Source organism: Arvicola amphibius, chromosome 1 (genome assembly GCF_903992535.2).
Source record: "Arvicola amphibius chromosome 1, mArvAmp1.2, whole genome shotgun sequence".
Taxonomy (NCBI): Eukaryota; Metazoa; Chordata; class Mammalia; order Rodentia; family Cricetidae; genus Arvicola; species Arvicola amphibius.
In genome coordinates, this window is record NC_052047.1 from 131847139 (window position 1) to 131863059 (window position 15921).

Below are 15921 nucleotides of genomic sequence, written 5' to 3' on the forward strand. Positions count from 1 at the left end.
AGTAATACAAGCATGTATGGAATTGTCAAAGAATTATGATTTTTAAAATCCTCACAAAAAGTGGATTGGAAATTCAATCTACTTAAACTTGAACCTGAGAAGGAGGTCTGAAAATGATAAGCCTCTTGTGGGATGTCCCTGCCCATGGACAAGGCTCATCAATCTCCTGCCGGTAGGATGGGGTTCTTTCTCCCGTAGTCCTGTGTATGATCAATTAATTGACCATGCTTTGACATTCAGCTAGGGAAATGTAACTCTCCCTGACTGAGCATGTATTGTGTGCTAAAACTTTTCCTGGGGAGATACCCTACACACACATCTACTCACCCCAGATAGGGAGTCTGTAACAGACCAAAGTACAGATACCACCAAAGTCCAGCTTGGTGCGCCATTGGTTTTATTGCGGTTAATTACAGGAATATAGGTGAGGGGTTACTTAGGAGAGCAGAAATGACTCAAAGACAGCCACATCACCAAAGTGCACTCCAGAATGGGTAACTGCTCATGAAAGCTAGGGATCTGGAGAACACTGCTCTAGCTTTGTGAAATCAGTCGGAAGTTCTTGTACCAATCATTCAGTCTGTGCTACAGTCATTCCGTCCCTCTCATGCTTGAACTTAAAAACTGATGGCTAACAAAAAACATACTTGATTGTTACAATCATTTTAGAGAGCTGTTGAAAAGAAGAGCAAGAAAATGCGGGCATCAGGTCCCCATCTCCACGCCTCCTTTAATTAAGCACATACTGTGTTTTGCTTCTCTGGACCACCGTGTTCACATTTTCCTTTTGTTTGGATGTAAGTGCTTGCAAGCAGACCCTCAGTGCAAGGCACACATGCAGTAGCCTCAAAGCACAATTCTGCTCTGCACCCCCTTGGCTCCTGGATTCCTACCACCTTCAACTCAGCTTCTCCTGCAAGTAGACAGGTCTAGGTTCTCTGCGTTTCCCCATTGCTCTATACCAGTCTGATCCATTTGGGTTATTTTAAGAGCTCAATGGGTGGTCACTCTCTGTGGTTATTGTTCAAGCAGCTACAGTTCCTTATGATTTTATAGTGTCTGTGTCATGAGACTTGGGAGTGAGCTGGGAATAGCTGCAAATGACCATCTACCCATCTTATCTCATCCTGAGACTTAGAATATCAGGTTTATCCTTTCTCTTCTTTCTTTTGAAATGGGTAGGGTGGAGGCTATGTCAAGCTTAGAAGGGCCTTTGTCACCCATATTATTTGTTTATATTTTCTTCTAGTATTTTGGGGTTATTTTCATGTAGAAATCTCTTTATTTCATATGAAATTTTGTTTGGTGGTATATATAGAGAGGAATTTATATATTTCCCCCCCCCCAAATGTTTGGCTGTTTTCTCAAAAAACCACACACACACTGTTTTAAGCCAATCACTCCATGTGTCTTCTGGACTGAGCTGTCCTTGATATCTGTTTTTGTTCTTTCCTGGAAATTTGTGTACATTTGTATTTCACAAAATGTATTTTGAAATAGGTTGAATAAGTTAAGAAAATATTTCAATAGAATCTGAGTGTACTTGCACTGTCTCTAGATGCATGTAGGGAATGTTGGCATTTTAATAAGGACAAGTCTTAGTTCAACTTCTGGGGTGAATCTAAGTTATCCAGCCAGTGGAAGAGATTATTTATTTTAAAATACAATAAAATGGTCTCTGCCCTAGTCATACCTGAAAGAAATCCCAGCACACTTCCTGGGTACTCTGGGTTTTTACAGCAGTCAGGGAGGTTGAGTGTTTATTTTCCCTTAGTCACTTTCATATTCTGCTTCCATGGGATAGTGGGTCTCCAATTTGACCCTGACCCCTGCACATCTGTCTCCAAGACCCCATTAGAAATCAATCTGATCTTCTCACTGGCACCAGCTGGAGGCCAGGAGTTCAATAAACAGGGAGCATCAAGGTCCAGTTATGTGTCAACCTGGGAGCCAGAACATATCTGGGTCAGCGGTCTGAGTCTACTCTCTGTATTTGTGCACTTGGTGAAATTAAGTCCTGATCTCTGCCTTAGTGCCTCATCTGCTGGAAGGAGAGAGAGGAGAATGGAACTGATTTGATCTCTAAATATTAAGTGACCATTGTTTGGGAAGACAGTGCTGTTATGACCACCACCACCACCACCACCACCATCACCACCACCATCATCACCACCACCATCACCACCACCATCATCACCACCATCATCACCACCACCACCGCCGCCGTCATCACCACCACCACCACCACCGTCATCACCACCACTGCCATGGCCACCACCATCATCACCACCACCACCACCACCGCCACCACCATCATCACCACCACCACCACCACCACCACCACCATCATCACCACCACCACCACCACCGCCACCGTCATCACCACCACTGCCATGACCACCACTACCTCATTACCATTACAATCATCACCACCACAACAACCAAAGTCTTAAAGGCTACAATAGTGGGTTATACAATGACACAACATAACAAATGGGTTTAAACTAATACTGGATATACTTACATTTTTGCATTTACTTATTTGTTTGTTTGTTGGGGGATGGAGGTCAGAGGGCACTGTGGAAGTTAGCTCTTGCTGGCCCTGTTCTCACTCTTGTAAGTCACCATACTTGTTCTTTTATAGGACAATCTCTCTCTCTCTCTCTCTCTCTCTCTCTCTCTCTCTCTCTCTCTCTCATTCATCTTTTGTCTCTCCCCTTTCCCTCCCTGCTTTGTCAACTCCAGCCAATATCAATATCATAATTAGAAACCAATACAGCAAAGCATTGGGCAACTTTCCTCCAAATTCACCCAGTTCGTCAAATTATCTCACTAACCTAAAACAGCCTTTGATACCAACAAGAGCAAAATTTAGCTTCAGTTTACTCTGCAGAAAATTGTAATCAAGTTATATAGCTCAAAACCTCACATTTCCCATATTTCATACATTTAAGACAGAGTTTACGGAGACTGAGGTGGCGTGCATTGGTCTACATGTGTCTTCACCAGATGGGGTCCTAGAACTGTAAGAAGTGGATGCATGCCCCCATCCCTAACTCAGAGGTGATTTCCAACTAATAGACACTTGCAAATAAACATTTAGTTTCCTTCAAGGGGTCTCACTGAGGAAGCAAACTGCTCTGGAGGGTAGACAGCATCCCAGCAGGAGATGGCCAACAGAAGATGAACTCAGCAGCATTTTTAGAGGTTGCTTGTCTCATAATGTCATGTCAGGGCTTTACCTTCATTTTCTCTCAAATTTTATCTTATTTTTTATTTTTAATCTTTGTATTTTATTTTATTTATATATAGTCTCTCTTTTTTTATCCTATAGGTTCTTTGTGTATGTATTGTGGCTTCCAGTTTAGTATTTTTATGTGATTCCTGAGTGTGCAAATGAGTGAGTTACTGAGTCCCTCTGTTTGTTATGGCTTTCCTTGGGCTCTTTTCCTTCGGCTTCATGTGCCCTATTATGATGTGTCAGCTTTTATCATATCATATCATATCATATCATATCATATCATATCATAATCCCTTAGAAGCCTGTTTGTTTTCTAATGAGAGGCAGAAAAGGGGTGGATCTTGAGGGGAGGGAGGTAGAGAAAAACTGGGAGGAGTAGAGAGAGGGAAAACTGTAATCAGGATATACTATGCGTGGAAAAAAATCTATTTCAACAAAAGGGGAAAAAGACACAGTGCATAAAAGGTGATGTCACACATTTTTGTCAAATGTCTTTCATTATCCACCGGTAGAACCCTGTGGGTTACTTTATATAGTATATGTCTTATATATTATTAGCTATAAAGTATTATCATTTGTGGAATTTTTTATGTTTTCTAACTGACTTAATTGGCATGAAAAACGTTATTACTTCTTTATATATTTGTTAACTTTGAGTTCCAATTACCAGTGCCTCGTGTATGATTTTTCCCTTTTCTCAGCTGATTGTCTTGAGTCTTTTGCTATGTAATCATTTTATCCGCAAACAATGGCGATTTTACTTGCTGCTTTCCATCCCGTACACCTGCTGATTTGGCTTCTGGGTGGATGAGCTACGGTCATGATGGTTATGACCTACTAGGACTGGAGGGCTCTACTTACTAATAGTTTGATTAGGACCTGAAAATGAGATGGGCTCTGTAGGTTTCTGGCTTTGTTTTGTAGAATCCTAATTGGTCTTGTAGCCATGCATTTCTGGCTTCACAAGTATCAGCAACAGCATCCATTCTGTCTTGAGACTGAGACAGATTTGGTCATTCCAGGGTCACCTGTTGCTCCACGGTTTGACTTTGTGAGAATCGGGCCTGCTCGCTTCCAGAGGAGGCAGTTTTCCTCTCTTCATTTTTCTTTCTTTTTCTGCTATAAGAAATTACCCGTTCTAGAATAATCATCTTTATCATGCAAAATGTAAAATGTGCAATCATGCTTTACAAAGCTTCCATTCGTAATTTGAAAACTTCCCCCAAGCATCTGAGATTATGTTATTATTTATTTATTACCAATTCTGGCTGTTTACATTTTCCCATTCCCTTTTCATCTGTGACTAAGGTTAGTAATAGCTTTCCTTTGTCTGTTTTCCCAGCTCGTGAACTGACCAGTTCTACTGCTTTTCAGCTTCTGAGTTTAAATTCCATCGTACACTTTATGTTTCTTCTTTCTTTCTGCTTTAGGTTTGATTCCCTTTCCCTAAGTTCTTGAGTCTTATGATTAATATCTTTAATTTCACAGTCTTTTTTGTTGACTAGTGAGAGAATTTGAAGCTATAAACTCTCTCTGAAGGACGACTTTAGCTGCAAAACAAACATTTTGGTGTGCAATCCATTATTGTTGTTTCTTAACAAAACAGGCATTTGGCAACAACGCCTATTTCTCTACTTGAGAAGAGTGTCTATGCTTGCTTCCCCGGATTTATCTTTAGTTTCATTGAGTTGGTTTTTTTTGTTGTTGTTGTTTTTGCTTGTTTGTTTTTGAGACAGTGTTTCTCTGTAGCCCTGGCTGTCCTGGCACTCACTATGTAGACTAGGCTGGCTTTGAACTCAGAAATCCACCTGCCTCTGCCTCCTGAGTTCTAGGATTAGAAGCATATGCCACCACCACCACACTGAGTTTTCTCTAGCAAGATTGTCTATTCCCTCTGACATCTTCAGATATCCTGAGGTCATTCCTATGGCATAATGTCACTCTACTTCACATACAGATCAAATCCCTACCAGTTGTATAGTACTTGAAAATAATAGCATTCTTTCTCTACTAGAACAATATAGCAAATACATGGTATAGTCATCTTGAAGGACTGAAAAGGATATGAATCCCTTCTTCCAGGAGTCCCATTCATTCATTGATTGGGAGCTTAACCTGCAAGGGAATGGTCCTTCCCGTATTACCTCTAGACCAACTAAGGTTACCAGCTCCTGAGACTTTGCTAAAAATATATACTGTCGGGCACATCCCCCAATCTGTAGATCAGAATCTATTGTTCATACTAGGGATGTGCCTTTCAAGTGGACCTCCAGATGATTAGGGTGGATCCGGATGCACATTCATTCACATTTGAGGACTTGGGAGAAGGTCTCTCCTCTCTCTCTCTCTCTCTCTCTCCTCTCTCTCTCTCTCTCTCTCTCTCTCTCTCTCTCTCTCTCTCTCCTCTCTCTCTCTCTCTCTCTCTCTCTCTCTCTCTCTCTCTCTCTCTCTCTCTCTCTCTCTCTGTGTGTGTGTGTGCTGGTTAGTACGTGTCAGCTTGACACAAGCTAGTCACCTAGGAAGAAGTAGCCTCAGTTGAAAAACAGCTTCCATCAGCATGGCCTGGGAATGTGTCTTTGGGTTCATTTTCTTAATTAATAACTGATTAGGAGAACCCATCCCACTGTGGGTGGTGCCGTCCCTGGACCTGTGGTCCTGAGCTGTGTAAGAAAACAAGAGGATGAAGTCATGGATAAAAAAGTCAGAATGCAGAGCTTTCCTCTGTGGTTCCTGCTCGAGCTCCTGCCCTGACTTCCCTCAGAAATGGATTGTGGCCTGGGACCTGTAGGATGTAATAAACCCTTTCCCTCCCCCAGTCCCTTTTTACACAGCAACAGAAACCTAACTAAAACAGCACACAAACTTAGATTCTCTCTCTCTTGTGTACACACACACACACACACACACACACACACACACACACACACTCCTCTAGCAGTCTCAGCGACACCATGCCTGTTTTGAAGGCAAGGGTGTTTTCCTAGACCGTTTAAAGGAAATCTCATCTCATTGGCTTGTTTGAATCATGTGGCCTTTTATTAGCCAATTAGAATTCCTGAGGAGGGGGGAACTGAATAGTACATGCTGATTGGTGTAAGTCACTCCATTTCTGGAGTCATCCCACCCCTATTGACTAACACCAAGCAAAGAAGGAATTCTCTGATGAGAAATACTGAGTGACAGTAAAGGAAAATTCCCTTGCCCCTAACATGAGGAGGCACATCCTATTCTATCCCCATCCTTCCCGTTGAGGTGGGAGTATCTTTTCATTTACTCTGCCATTAAAAACCGAAGTGTCCTCCACAGGTCATGTGTTGAACACTCGGAGCCTGTAGAAGGTGGAACCTGCTGGCAGTGGTCGGTCACTAGTTGTGGGCTTTTAAAGGTTTTAGCCTGGCTCTGGTTCTGGCTTCCCTCTGCCTCCTGTGGGTTGCACACGAGTGATCTCTGCCCATGCTCCTTCTTCCATGAAAGGAGCTGCTCAGCCATTGCTTCCCTACTAGGATGGACGGAAGTCTCTGAAACCAGGAGACAAGATAAGCTTTTACTCCTATGAGTCCTGTTGTCAGGGTGTTATCGCTATGATGCCAAAGGAACCAGTACAGTCAGGAGGACTGTCTCCTGTGTTGAGGGCAGATGGAGCCAGACAGGATGTGGGAACTAAAGGTTTCTTGTTAATACCTTTCAGCACTTGAAGCATGCTGCAGAAGAAAGAATTTCATAAAAAGCCCTTTCTAAACTTCCAAGACTGTGGATCGTCTGAGTTTCTGAGTGGCTGTTATGGGGTGTACCAGAAGGGCAACCCCAAAGTAGGCATCAGGAGATGGGGCGTCATTTCTGTGTAATTCAAGTACAGCTCTGTGATGTCATTCATGACCTCCCCAGGAGGACAGACGACTGGTACACCAGGACACTCGTCAACTTGATGAAAAGCTGAGCGTCCCGTTCGCAGCTGGATGTCTTCACCCCAGCTCAACGTCTCTGGGCTAAACAAAGTCTTCATTTTATAGCTGTTGTGAAACCGTATTCTTGGAACAGTGACAACCTCTGACTCCTCTAAAATCATGGACAACCGAACCCACTGTGTCACCGAGACTGGCAATAAAAAAGGCTGGATATTAAGCAGACACACCTGCCTCTCAGGCATGGCTCAGGTGCCAAGAGATAGACCATTGGTGCGCATGAAGGGGAGAGGAACAAGGTGGGGGTTTCCTGGGAAGTGGAGCCTTTGGGAGTGCAGATTCAACAAGCTCCATCTGACAGTGAAACGATCCAGTTACTCTGGGCTGGGACCATGGAGGGGATCTGAAGCCCATTTTGCTAATACGTGAAAAGTCTATGATCCCAGCAGGAAGCCAGGTAGGAGAAGGCAGCGCAGCAGGCTACGAGGCACCCTGGCATTCCCTCAGCACCTCACCTCAAAGGAAGCTATCATCTCTAACGTGGATGCCATTATTGTTATTTTTCACCACGAGGAAATTAAGGCTCTGCCTTGTTAGTGAATTGGTCCAGATCCACGGAATTCTATGTGATCAAACTGGAAACCGGAAACTAAACTCGCCAAGGCTACTGGGTTTCCTCCCCGCACTTTCGGTCACTGTCAAAGTGATCTTGCCAAAATTTAGCCCGATGCCAGTTTCATCTCTGATTATTAAGCAATCTCAGTGACATGATAAATCTAACCACAACTCTTCCACAGAAGCCTTCTAGAACGTTTTAGTGGATCCCTCTCTTAGATTTTGGCAAAATCATTCAAAGGAAGAAACAAAAACAAGCAAACAAACAAAAGTCCCTAGTCCTTCCCACAAAGCACCTTTTAACTGGCCTGGGTCTTGGCTCCAGCAGCGCTGACCACCAGGGACAGTCAAAGCTGGGCCTATTTCTGTGGCCTCACTCTGTGGATAAGTGCAAATTTATCCAAGGTGAAATGCTAACCCTTACTTTGTGATTTTCCATTTTGATGCAAGTGTGAGGTCAGGAAGCAGCTGCTCAAGAGTAAATAGCTTTAAACCCCACTGTGAAGTGGCGGCCACAGGCAGGAAACCAATTGAGTTTTTTGCCTTGGAGGAGATGGGGTGGGTTTCATCAGACAAGCGGCTCCTCCTGAGCCACACAGAGCCTGGCTCTTGGTCAGCAGCTGTGAATGTGCGGTGAGAGCCACATCTGTTTATAAATCTCCAAGAAGAAGGGGGCTGGTTTTTCCATTCTTCAAATTTGGAGAAGAAAAGAACAAGTCACTTCCTGTCAGTGGAGTCCCATGGCGCCAGCTGTGACAACATTTTTTGTTGTTATTATTGTTATTTGTGTGTGTGTGTGTGTGTGTGTGTGTTGAACAAATGCTTTTAAAGAACATGCCATAAAGGCTGTTCATGCCTTGGGAGGAAGGTCTGAAACTACTGTATCCAGGGAAACAATCACACAGCAGCCTCTAAGGAGGCCCTGGTGTTCCAGTCTCTCCATTGCATACTGGGCACACACTCTATCCTTTTGCTCCCCCAGAGAATCCAGGAAGGGCCCCTTGTCTCCTTATTTACACCCTCACGGAGTGTAAGTGTGAATGATGTCTCCATAGCTCAGTGGATCACTTTAAACTAACCAGGAAACTTCTGGTTAAAGCTGACTTCTCAACATCTCTCTTCCTGTTCCAGGCACTCTCCTCCCCAAACTAATAAGTGAGTGGCTTGTCCTGTCCTGCAGCTGTCTGCCTCAGGGGTCAGTGAAGGAAGGCACAGGAGGAAGAGGATGAGGACTCAGGGCTAGGGAAAAAAGATTATGTAGCTTTAGTTGCATCTCCTAGGCTTTTTTCCTTTTTCCTTTTATTGCAAACTTGCTAACTTTGGGGGAGGAAAGGGGAGTCATCTTGAAAGATGGCACAACTATTAAGAGCACTCACTGCACTTGCAGAAAACCTGGGTTTGGTTCCAAGCACTCACATGGTGACTAACACTAGTTCCAGGGAATCAGACAGTCTTTTCTAACCTCCATGGCACACACACGGTGTAAATATATATATATTCAGGCAAAACGCATAAACACATAAAATAAAAATAAATGATGTAAAAACATACATTGTACAGGTTTTTCTCCCACCTACCAATTCCAGAATAACTACTTTGATGCTTAATATTAATTACAAACTGTTCAGCCAATTGGTCAGGCTTATTATTAACTAGCTCTTACAACTTAAATGAACCCATTTCTATTATTTTGTATTTTACCACGAGACTTTCAGTTTGTTATCTCACATCTTGATTCCCCAGCTGTTGCTGGCATCTCCTGACTCCGCCTTCTTTTTCCCTTTATCTTTGCTAGAATTTCCCAATTTGCTATATTCTGCCCTGCCATAGACCAAAGCAGCTTTATTCATCAACCAATAAAAGCAGCACATACTTGCAGTGTACAGAAGGACATCCCACATCAATGCATCCTCCACAAGAGTACTAGATTCTTGTCAAAAGGCCATAGTGCCTTTGTTTGAATAACCCTAAAATTATTGATTCAGACATGTGTTTATACCTTCTCCTTTCTTTGATATACTTTTGACTGTTTTTTTTTTGTTGTTGTTGTTTGTTTGTTTGGTTGAGACAAGGTCTCAAACTCATTATGTAGCTGAGGATGACTTTGAACTTCTGACTCTCCCCGCCGTCTCCATCTCCCAAGTGTTGGGATTACAAGTGTATGCCACCATGTCCATTTATGTCATACTTGGTACTGACCCCAGAACTTGGAGAATACAAGGCAAGCAATCTACCTCCTGAGTGCCATCCCCGACCCTCATTTTCTACATAAAGTTTTTTTCCCATTCATTTCACACTGGTGAAAGTGTCCATAATCTCTCTTAGTTCTCCACTATTATGTGCTGACAAAACCCATGCGGGAACTGAGCTTTTCAGACCCTTTCAGTGGATAGTGTATTCTGTCCACCAACAATATTCTGGCTCTCTCTGTGCCAGACACTACTATTGACGTTGAAGTTCTGAAGACACAAGAATCATACCCATATTTGAACTTATATGATTAAAAAAAGAAGAAAGCAAATAATGTATATGCCAGTGGTGAGACTTTCCAAACAACATAAACAATCTCGCACAGTTCCATGATTTACACCAGGCAGACTCTGCCCACTGGCTTCAACTTGGTACGCATATTCTTCAGTATGTGGGTGTCCACTGATTACATCTCATGTTTTCAATAAACCAATGAATCCTGACTATTAGCTTGTAAATTAGGCCCTTCTGGCCCCAGAGTTTATGCTAAAACTTTTTATTCTAGAAAAATAGAAAATTATAAAGCCAATAACCATCTACCTTATCTTTAAATATAGTTCCTGAATATAAGAATAACCCTTCCTATGAACACCCATGATACTATGGATTCGAATGACTCCTCATGACCCGATTTGCCACTTCCTCGTTCTCCTCGTCCTACAGTTGTCCATCTGGAACATATCCAGTGAAATACTGTTTACATATCCATGCTCCCCACCAATGCTCTTAAGATTCTATGATGTGCCGGATGCTACAGTCACAGAGATGGCTCCAACGTCTATTGTCCTCCAGGGACACTGGAACTCATCACCGTGTGTTGGTCTACTATGTGTTGGCTTCAAGAACAAAGGAGCCTTAGGAGCATTTTCCTTTCCAGCTCCCGACAAGAGACCTGTCTGATAGAATGCCCTCAGTAAATACTGATCTCACCAGACTGATGTAATATCTAACAGCATGGCGGGTATGACATCCAAAGCCAGGTTTCTGAAGCCCCACAGCCATGCTACGTGGGTCTTGATGAATCCTTCCAGATCAACAAACTGTAGTTTAATAAATGGTACAATTACCTTAAGGAGTTTTGATTGCTTAAAGTAGTTTGATTCAATTTCTTCCTTCACACTTAGAAACAACTGTGGTCAGTTTCTAGATACAATAAGCCAGTAAGAGCTCACTTAATTCTTTCTCATTTTAAACTAGGTTTCACACAGCAATCACACAGAGTTTAAAAATTACCAAAGAATTTAAAATGAAAAGTACATTGCCCCCGGCTTTCAACTCTGGAATGCGCAACTATTCCCAGCCTCCTTGAGTCTACTTCCAGAGGTGTTCTGTACACACCCAAGAACGCATGTGTGTCTCCAGTCACTGCCCCCTTCAGAAGGTGCGACATTTTACACGTTGCTGTATGCTTTCTTTGTTCACTTCCTTAATGCTATACCCTAAAGACCTTTCCTGCTTGTGCATGGAAACTCTTTTTGCTTTTAAATGGCCATTACATGTATTGCACCATGGCTTATCTGACCCCTGCTGAGGCCCATTTTTGGTTATTTCCAAATGTTTGTTTCATTGCCAACAAAGATGCAGTAAATAACTTTATACATATATCATTTCGTACATCTATAGTGTAGCTATAAATTTCCAGAAGTGAAAGGTTAAGTAAATCCATTTCCCTTTTGAAATTTAAACTAGGACACATTAATTCGTGTGTGTGTGTTTGTGTATGTGTGTGTGTGTGTGTGCATGTGTGTGTGTGTGTGTGTGTGTGTGTGTGTGCGCAGTCCAGTGGATGTCAGATGTCTTGCTTGGCAGCTTCCCATCTTATTTTATTTTATTTTATTTTATTTTATTTTATTTTATTTGCGACAGCATCCCTCACTGAACCTGAAGTTCACCGATTTGGGGACTGGTCAGCCAGCAGCAAACCCCAGGGCTCCTCCTATCTCAGTCTCCCCTAATGCTGTGATTACAGGCATGCACTCTCATTTTTGGCTTTTATGTGGGTGCTAGAGGTTGAACACACGTCCTCATGCTTGTGCAGCAAGCATTTTACCAACTGATCCAACTCCCCGGTTCCCAAAGGCATTCATTCTGATACATGAAATTTGGTAAATTCTAGGAAATGCCGGCAGAGGGACACATTTGTTTTAAGAGACGTGGGCCATTTTTTTTCTATGGCAGTTGTGTAATTGGTCCTGCTATGCCACTGCATGGCAGGCTTCCCTTGTTCACCAGGACTGGATGGGCAGCTTTGTGGGCCACAGCTAATCTCACTGTAACTTCATGCTCGTTCCTTCTAGCAGGAGATACCGTTTTTCAACAGCCAATTTAATGTAAAAACCACCGTTCTCAGGATGACAAAGGCATAGCCACTGTGCCTTCTGACATCATCCCAGACAGCTGCTGTTCTCCTGACATGAAAGAGATGCTTCATTTTATTAATTTCATTTTTATTGTCACTACTCATCCTGACAGGAACTTAAGACTATTTAATAAACATAGATATGAGCAAGAGATTGAGAAACTATCCACACCAAGAGAACTGGGCACAAGGAAGAAAGAAAAGTTAACAAACCAGGATTTTGTAAAGTTCAAAAAAATTAATTTGCTTATTTTGGTCCGTAATGTTGACATTATACTTCTTGAAATCAAAGCAAAAAGAAATGTAATCAGTTAATGAATGTACATTCATAAAGAGAAACATACATAAAATGAGAAGTTTTATGGCTTTTAGAGCTAAGAGAAACTCACATGGTTTATTGCACAGGGGATCCCAGGCGGTAAAACAGGGTAGCCCACAGATCCCTACAATGAAACATTAATTGGGGCACAGTGGCTCAGGCCTATAATCCAGTACCCAAAGGCTGAGGCAGGAGAGTATTGACAGTTTGAGGCCATCTTGAATTACAGTTTAAGACTCTGTCTTAAAACAAAACCAAACACCTAGAAAGGAGTATTGGGAAATACAGAATTAGTGTGTTATCTTCTAAGAGTGCTTTTCAGGGCCTAGGAAGGGTGCCCCCCCCACACATGGGGACAACACTCCCCCCTCCCTGTACTGGATACTTCATTAATTTTTCTCTGACCAGCCTTAACACAAGTCATACCAAACTGCAGAGGCTTAAGGGCCTTACTCCAGCTCATGGGTCTATAGGTTGGTGATCCATTCTGGTCTTGGTGAGGAGGTCACCTGGCTGTTGCAGGAACCAATGGGGCATATTGGCTCTGTCCTCCAGGTCCGTCAGCCTTCAGCATACTACTCTGGAATGCTCTTATGACCCAATAGAGTTCAGGTAGTGGAGGTGGAAGTATGGAAATGCTCTTCCAGATCTCAGTATGCGTGGGTCTCCTATGCTTACATTCTTTTAGCTAAAGGGATTATCACATAAGCAAAGTTATACTCAGGCTCACATGGAAAGAGATATAGAGACGGGGAGGCATGTATCACTGGGGCACTAAGTGCTTCAATCCTCCAATGGAAGAAGGAGATTGCAGATGGGAGAGCCAGGAAGAGGCTCCCTGCCACCGAATCTGTGTTCAGCTGCAGCTGAATGAGGATGCCCTTGCTGGAGGGTGAAGGAGACTGCCATCTAGAAGGAAAGATGAGAGAGCCAAGACCGGTGCAGACATAAACCAAATGGGACAAAGACCCTGAAGCTCTTCCTTGTACCCAGTGGTCACCACTGTGCCCAAACCAGCCCTCAGGTCCCCCTCTGCCTTTATGGCCACAGCAGTTGCTTGATCCAGTCATGCTTGCTACATCCAGTGGTGTCCAGAAATGTGGATGCTACACGTTGGGTTCACATTTCAGTTGGTGGCCTCTGTGACTTGGAGGTTCAGTTTCTTCTTCTCTCATGTGGGGATGGTCTTACTCACAGCTTTGAAGACTGAATAGGTAATGCAGAAAAAACCCCTAGTGCTTGGTACATAGATGTAATATTAAAAATTATTTATCCCTGTCATTTGCACTGAAGGCTCACCACCATATCACCAGGGCTGTGCCACTGTATTGTTTGCATTGGGACGATTCCTAATCAAAAGATTGAATTGGGGAGGGGTATCTCAGTTGGATTTGAGGAAAAGACAAAGCTATCTCACATGGTAGCTGGGCTCCTGTATTCACCCAAAGCCATTGGCCTGTTTTCTAAACGTCAAATCTACTAAGCATGACAAAAAGCAAACTGGGTATCATTATCTATGTTTACCCTAATCCATACTCTGCTCTGTGGATGTGTCACCTGTAGAGCCATCATAATTAGAGGCCTTGGTACAATGGACAAAGATACCCTCATGCAGAGTGAGACTGGCCATCATCTGACACCTGCAAGTAGACTGGGCTAGTATGCTACATGAATTCATAGCGGGAATAATTGGCTCCTGGATTCTTTTATGCAGAAGCCGTGTCTCTGCACACATAGCCCCGTTGTGGAACTGTGAAGCTGCTGAAGTCTCACACTCGCAGGATCTGCCTGCCATCGGGGTTCTCCCCAGATCTGCCACCCTGGCCGGTCCAGGGAGCAGCAGTTTGCCATGCGACTGAGTGTGTCTTACTGGAAGCAGGAATGAAACAGAGCATTGTGCTGGCCCCACAACGCCATCGGCTTCCCAGAGTTCCTGATGGTTTGCTGCCCCAGGGATCGGCTTGAATGTTCTCTTTGTGGCTGCTCTTCACATGCTGAGGTGGGTTTGCCTTCTCTGCAGCAGTCTGGGTTAAATAAATACATTAAGGCAACGTAGTCAGCTTGACACTGGAGCCAGCCTCAGTCACTCAGATAATTCATGTGGCAAAAGACAGGGCCGCTGCAGTTTCGAATTCATTTAAAGATGGATTCTTTGTTCCCTTCTTTCGTTGCGGCTGGGACAGCCATACTCTAATCTGCTGGTCATTTTTCTCCAGCGAGTCTGAGAGTTTAAATCCTGTGCAGATGAGCGGCCTTCAGCCAGTTACAGGGCTACCAAGCTGACTCACCGCATAAACACACACTCCCGAGAAAGCTGAGATTAAACCCTGATGATTTTTATCTTGTCTTCCGTGCACCGGCCGTCAGTGGTTTGTCAAAACCCATAATATTTAGAAACGGGCTGTGTTCACCGCTGAGGTTTAAATAAACTAAAACCCATGAGTGTTTTAATGTGACGAATTGCCTTGGTGTGTGAAATTATAACTCTCTCTGGTGCGCAGGGAGACCAGCGCTGTGCACATTGTGTTCTTGGGGATTTTGTGTATACTTCTCCACCTGAAGAGAATGTTTCAACCCCTGCTTTTTTTTTCAAGAGTAGGAATATTTCTTTTTCAAGGCCATTGCATACATCCAAGACACTCAATAATGGGTGAAATTATACATCTTAACAAATCCAGAATCCTTTAAGGCATTTGTGCTTGGGCCAACAAAATGACGAGGGCCAGAGAGTTGCCAATGGGACTGCCGGCCATGCCTCCAAGATTTCATTTGCTTTGAAAATCGGAGGCCAAGATTCATTTCCTAGATGTAGCAGAGAATTTCAACCAACGGGCACTCCATCATGTTGGGAGATGTTTTGCTCTTCTGTCACAACTGGGGGAAAGAGGGCAGGAAGCTGCTGTCACTCTGACACTGAAAATGCAGTCAGTAACCACCCTACCTTGTGAAGGACAGCCCCATTGATGCATTGTCTACTCAAAGCACCTGGGGTGGCCCACTGGGAAACCAGCGGACAGCCCATGATGGCACTGGTGGGCAGCATGTTGCCGGTGTGCTGTATCAAGTTAGAGAGCCGTAAACACGTCAAGCTGGTTATGCACGCATTAATCTAACCTCCCAGCACATTCTCTAGCTGCTACATAGTGTTCCATAATTCTCATCCCAAAGTCTTGGGAGATGGTTTGGTGGATAAGAATGTTTTGTGTGCAAGCACAAAGAGCTGAGCTGCAGGTGG